The sequence below is a fragment of the Schistocerca piceifrons genome, chromosome 4, assembly GCF_021461385.2.
Source record: "Schistocerca piceifrons isolate TAMUIC-IGC-003096 chromosome 4, iqSchPice1.1, whole genome shotgun sequence".
Taxonomy (NCBI): domain Eukaryota; kingdom Metazoa; phylum Arthropoda; class Insecta; order Orthoptera; family Acrididae; genus Schistocerca; species Schistocerca piceifrons.
This window is the reverse complement of record NC_060141.1, coordinates 619021139-619027138: the sequence shown is the minus strand read 5'-3', so window position 1 is coordinate 619027138 and position 6000 is coordinate 619021139.

Genomic DNA, 6000 nt, shown 5'->3' with positions numbered 1-6000 from the left:
ATACAGAAATCGAAATTGTTACCTTCAAATCAGGTGTTGTAACATTACAATTACGTTCCTTCACTCGAACCAGTGCAGTTTTATTTCTTTCCTGCACACCCTTGTCCATGCTCCATATTTTGGATTGTACCTTCTGGCCATTTAAATAATTTTAACAATTGTTTTTCTATAAATTTTCTATTTAATATTTTCACGTGTGAAAGTCTAGCAGACAAATGAGGCAACTTGTTTAAAATAACTTGGAACTCGGGAATCATTCCAGCCCAGATTATATGCCTGTTTGAGCTATTGGTTCAGCAAAGTTTACTTAATTCCTTCATTGCTCTTTATGACAGGGGAGACTGAGGATGGTACTTTGAAATTGTAATATGCTGTACTGCTTCTCATGCTAAAAATTCTTTAACATATTGACTACAATGAGGCCATCGCCAGCCACAGCAGAGCCTCATGCCTGATGCCATAGCCTGACCTGGGGTTGAAACATCCTATACTGTGCATGTGGCAGTCAATGTGCCATTATCCATAAGTAACCCTCTGAGTTTGAGCACATCTGTAAAACACACCCATAAACAGTTAACTATTGTCACTGTATTTGCTATTTTAATATGATATAATTTTACGCATTTTGACCAGAACTCAATTGCTATGAAGATTTAAGTCACTCCACCTCAACCTTTTGGCAACAGTCCGATGATATCTGTGGCTGTTAATTTATGTGATGCCTTTGATACTGTTGGTTACAATTTGAAATTGGTGTCTTAAACCCTCTGATGAAGTCAGGCATACATGACATTTCCTTTATTTTTCTTGTTACGTCCTGAGCCCAGGAGTATTGTTATCAGCAGATAGTGTTGTAAAATTCCAGGGGAATACTGCCGGTAATATTTCCAAAATTCATAAATTACTGGAAATTATGATTAATTAGCAGGATAGTTCAAAAAACTGCTAATAGGTAAAAGCAGCAATTATTTGGTTAAATCAAATTTATATAGATCTGGACTTAACCCCCCCTTGTTAGAAATAAACACACTTTTTAGTTTTCAATGTTTTAAATATCAAATAATTAGCCCTAGAATTGCCAAGCATCGTCATTTACAACTCTTACATTACCTAGAACTGCCAACGTCGAAATAATCAACTTTTAGAAAAATCAAGTTTATAATATTGATATGCTATCTAGTGAGTAACTAAAGTTACTAAAATACACTGGGAAGTTTGGTTATCCAATTTGTTAAGTTTTCTATCAATGTTTGAGGTATAAAGTTTAAAATAAACTCGTGCGAATTTTGTAAACATTAGACACTGAAAATGGCATTTCGGGGAAAAATTATGCGAATAAACCGGCCAAGTTTATGATTTACTTGAAAATACAAGTGATTTTATTTACACAGAACCTGGTAAAATATTAATTAACAATTCTAAAAGTGAAAGTCATAGCTATATTTCGGAAAATAAATTTATAAATCATAATTCATCACAGGAAATGAGGAGTCTTTGAATTCTGAAAGTGAAACACCTCTAGTCATTCGTTATAAAAATTAAAAAATACCTCAGATTACGGACGGTTGAGAATTTCATCTCCAGAGAAATATTTTGTAAGTTTAGGTTTCATTCAGAGGAATGTGGGGTTTCAACTTGCCTAAAAATAGTAGGCCTAGGGAACATTTTAAATTATTTTTTCTGCCTGACTTATGGTATATAATGTTTTGCCTGGAATTTGCAAGCAAATTAATGCATGGAATGATAAATTTTTGATTAAAATGTATGAATTTACTTAGTTAACCTAGTTTTCAGGTTCTTTCAACTGTTAGTAAGTGTTAAAACATTCAAAATCTAAAAATTTTCATAAATTACCAATTTTTTGGCATCTTCCCTCATCAAAGAAATATTCTCAGCAATATTTCCATTTTATAAGTTCCCTCCCACTGGGAATATACCCAGAGCACATCACTACCAGCAGGTCAAGCGAAGAGTGGGAGTGAGTGATACCGTGGAGTGCCGGGCCGTGAATGAAACATCGTTCAGTCAACAGTCATTTATTAGTGATACTTTTACAATCCCCTTGTATTCCTCATGATGGTGCTTCTTGAAAGCATGAGGTAGCATGTCAGTGCCTGGTGAGGAACTCGCTGAGCGTAGGGTCTGGCAATGCCTATAGTCAGTGGTGTGGCCCAAAGGAGGGTGTAGCAGCTGTGCATCTCCAAAGCCCAGCGTGGCTGTGGACTTCTGTTGGAGCCTCAGCACTTTCAATGAGTGAAGCTGCACTTACGGCCATTCCCAGAATACTGCATACCCCAGTAGCTCATTGTCGAGATGGCTTGAAGTGGAAGAATCAGCAGCAGTACGGATGACAGCCCAAGTGGTTGTGCCAGCGTACAGCTGGTGAGGCAGTACTTGTATTGCCCCACTAGCGGCGAAACAGGTGCACAGAACCCAAGTTGAATAACTTGCAGATGAGCAGACTGTGTCTTCATCCACAAAAGGTTGGCCCAGCCCCATCCTCATTCAACCACTGTTGCGATAGGCAAGACTGCAGCTTGTAGATCAGAAGTCCCACTTACAGCTGGATGGCTGTGGACTTGCAGCAGTGGACTCCAAGTTGGCTGCAGCTTGTAGACACTTGTTGAATTCACTAGAGCATCTTGCAAGTTAGAGATGCTACTCCATTGTTATCTATGATACAGATAGAATAGGCTCATTCTGAGGATCAGCTTGAGGATGGTGGACGTTCTACAGCAGATGATGTGATCCTCCTCCACACTAGTCACCTAATGTGCTCTCGTTTTCAAAGCCTGTCAGGACCTCAGCTGCTCTGGTCTTTAAGTTGAGGCCTTCAGGGCATTCCTTCATGAGAAATTTGCATCCTCAATGCATTCTTATGACGCCCCCTGGTGAAATTACTAAATTTAGCCTCGTTAGAGGCTGTCTCCTCTGCACTGTTGTCAAAGTGCTGAATCAGCTGTTCTTGGCTTCCCTCTTGCATAGTCTAATGAAGTGAACTCTCAGATTGTTTGTACTTCAGGCTCCCATCCATGTTGACTTTTGGTTACTACGTCATTGCGCAGCCAGCAGACGTGCCCCACTTAGCAACGTCTTAGTTGATTTCTAACAAAATATTATACCTGTACTTACTGTTCTACTGTGCAACATTCTACTTAAATTTCTAAAACAGTAAAACAACTATATGCTTAATCCACTTATGTATTCAAAAGTGTCCATATCCATTGGCTACATACCACATAGGATTATAAATGACTGTAGTCAGTATGGATATTTGCCACTGCTTTGATACTCCAAATTAAGTATCATTATACAACAGCCACTTTGTGTGTGTGCGTGTGTGTGTTTTCCAGTTGGTGACCCTAAGTTACAGGACATTACAATAGGACCAAAGTACTCATCAGATTGTAAGCCATCTCTTATTTTTTTCTTGATAACAGTGTTATGTCATTATTACAATAATTTATTGAAATGCAATTTACTCTAAATATGGTTCCAGATCCTGCAGTTCTACTTCAGTTATCTCTACCTAATGGTAACCTAGAAAGTACATCCGCCATTGCATTTGATGTATAATCTCTAACTTAAATTCTTGTAAAAATAAAACCCATCTTATCTCATTAGTCTACTGAGTAACAGTCTACTTTCCATTGGAAAAGATGAAGTCTGATGGTCTGTGTCTAAGACCTGGAAAGACCACTGCAAATTGATGACACTTACTCTAAGATAATTATGAGAAAAAGGAATAACAATGACACTTTCCAAGTCACATTTACGGCATACATCCCTTGAATAGCTCACAACTCAACATACATTCTGACATATCTGTGGCCAATTTAAACACTTGAGCACTTAAAGATAATATAAAATCTTAGTTTGTACAAGAGTTTGCTCAATATTAGTAAATGCTTCATCTGCACCATCATCCAATATCAACATAGCTTTTTGTTTCAATAAATAAAAAAGAACAAGGATCATTCGTCGCCTGGCCTCTAATATATATCTTCTATAGCAGCTGGCTAAACCTAAAAATGACTGCAATTGTTTTGTTCTGGTTGCATGCCCTTTATTACGACAATATGACCCAAAAACTTCAACTCTTGTCCCCCAAAACCTGACTTGGAAAGGATCACTGTTATTCCTTTTTCTCATAATCACCTTGGAGTATGTCAGCAATTTGCAGCAGTCTTTCCAGGTCTTAGGACTAGCAGTTGTTGTACCAAGTCCCTTCCTAGCAATTTATCTAAAGCATGAATGAAAACTGCCACCCAATTTTCAAACTAAATGGTAATACTTTACACTGAAATGATTTACCTTGAAATAAGAAAGCCAAATATAGTCTTGATTCTTCACGTAATGGGGCTTGCCAAATCAGTCTAATAAATCCATTAAACTAAATAATTAGGCTTCCTCAAACCTAGATAATAACTAATCTATACTCATGGGTCTGTGCTGCTCAGTTTCTATGTGCTTATTACGTGTTTGTACATCTAAACTAAAGAAACACCTCCTGTTAACTACTAACAGCATGTTATCGTAGACATGAAAACTGCGTCCACTGTCAGTCATCCTCTCACAAGAGTCCAAAGATTCATCATTACAGGCTAGGACTCACAAAAGAAAGTCCTGTCATCTTTCACTTGAAACCTACATACATAATACTTAATCATTCCTGGTATATATGAGAACATATTTCAATAAAACAACTCCTAATTGAATTTTTTGTTTTTTATGACAAAACAAACAAATCACAATTACAGAGCTCCACCACATCAATTAGAAACAGAGTATTATTGTGTTTTCCTTGGCATTTACATACACTTACATTTGAAATAGCTGTTTCACACACATCACATTCAAAAAGATATTTTCTAGTTCATGTGACCATAAGCTTTTTACTTTATTAGAAACAATGATTTTTTTTTTATCTTTGTACGGTCCAGCTAGCATCCTTATTATTTAAACTACATACGATGAAATTAAATCTGCTTGAGACACTGATGTAAGTTTACACTCACAAACACCACAGCCTTTACATTGTGTTACCTACCATGTTGAATATGTGTACGGCCATCCTGATGTAAATTTACCTGATTTTCCTAAATCGCTCCAGGCAATGGAATGGTTCCTTTGAAAAGGCACAGCCGACTTCCTTCCCCATCCTTCCCTAATCCAATGACCTCACTGTCTGGTCTCCTACCCCAAACAATCCAACCCAACTCATATCCCTCCGTATACAAAATGTCATCATCATACACTTCTTGTACTGTGGGGGTATGGTGATATCTTCACTATTTAGCAATGCTTTCCACAAAAGTGAATTGTTTATATTTAAAGTGAATGCATTTATCCTCAGTTGTCTATTTGTCAGATTAAGATTAATTTGAAAACTGTATATAATACTGCCTATCATTGAAACAACTGCGACAATGAGTTCCTGCTAATGCTACTGTCATATTTTGTGTAGAAATCGTAAAAATATATGACCCTTCCAGGATTTGAACGTGTTGTTCTTATTCGCAATCACATATGCTATCCATTGTGGCAAAGAGTGCATCCTACAGACGACATTACTGCTGAGTATCTGAATTTGCCAAGAATAATTTCATTGAACTTTGGATCATAGTTCATGACCGATAGTCGACAATCTAGATATAAGATATGGACCAGTTGCAAAAAGTTTCCGTAGTTTTGAGTGAGTTTAATGATGTTGCAGGGAGCAGGGAAAAGAATGTCTGTCCTTGTACATATTGCTGTTCTAAATGGGTGGAGAAAAGACGCATCAATTTTCATAAGGTTTCCACCATCAGCATTCACAAACTTTCCTTCTATTGTCAGTCAAAAGTTTCATTAAATGGCTGAACTATTTGCAGGAAAAGTATATAAAAACCTAGTGACTTCTGTCAACACTCCTGTAACACACATATATCACTGTCTTACTCCTAGTATGTGATGTCACCAGAACTTCAGATAATAACAGAGCATTTTCAATCACATGAC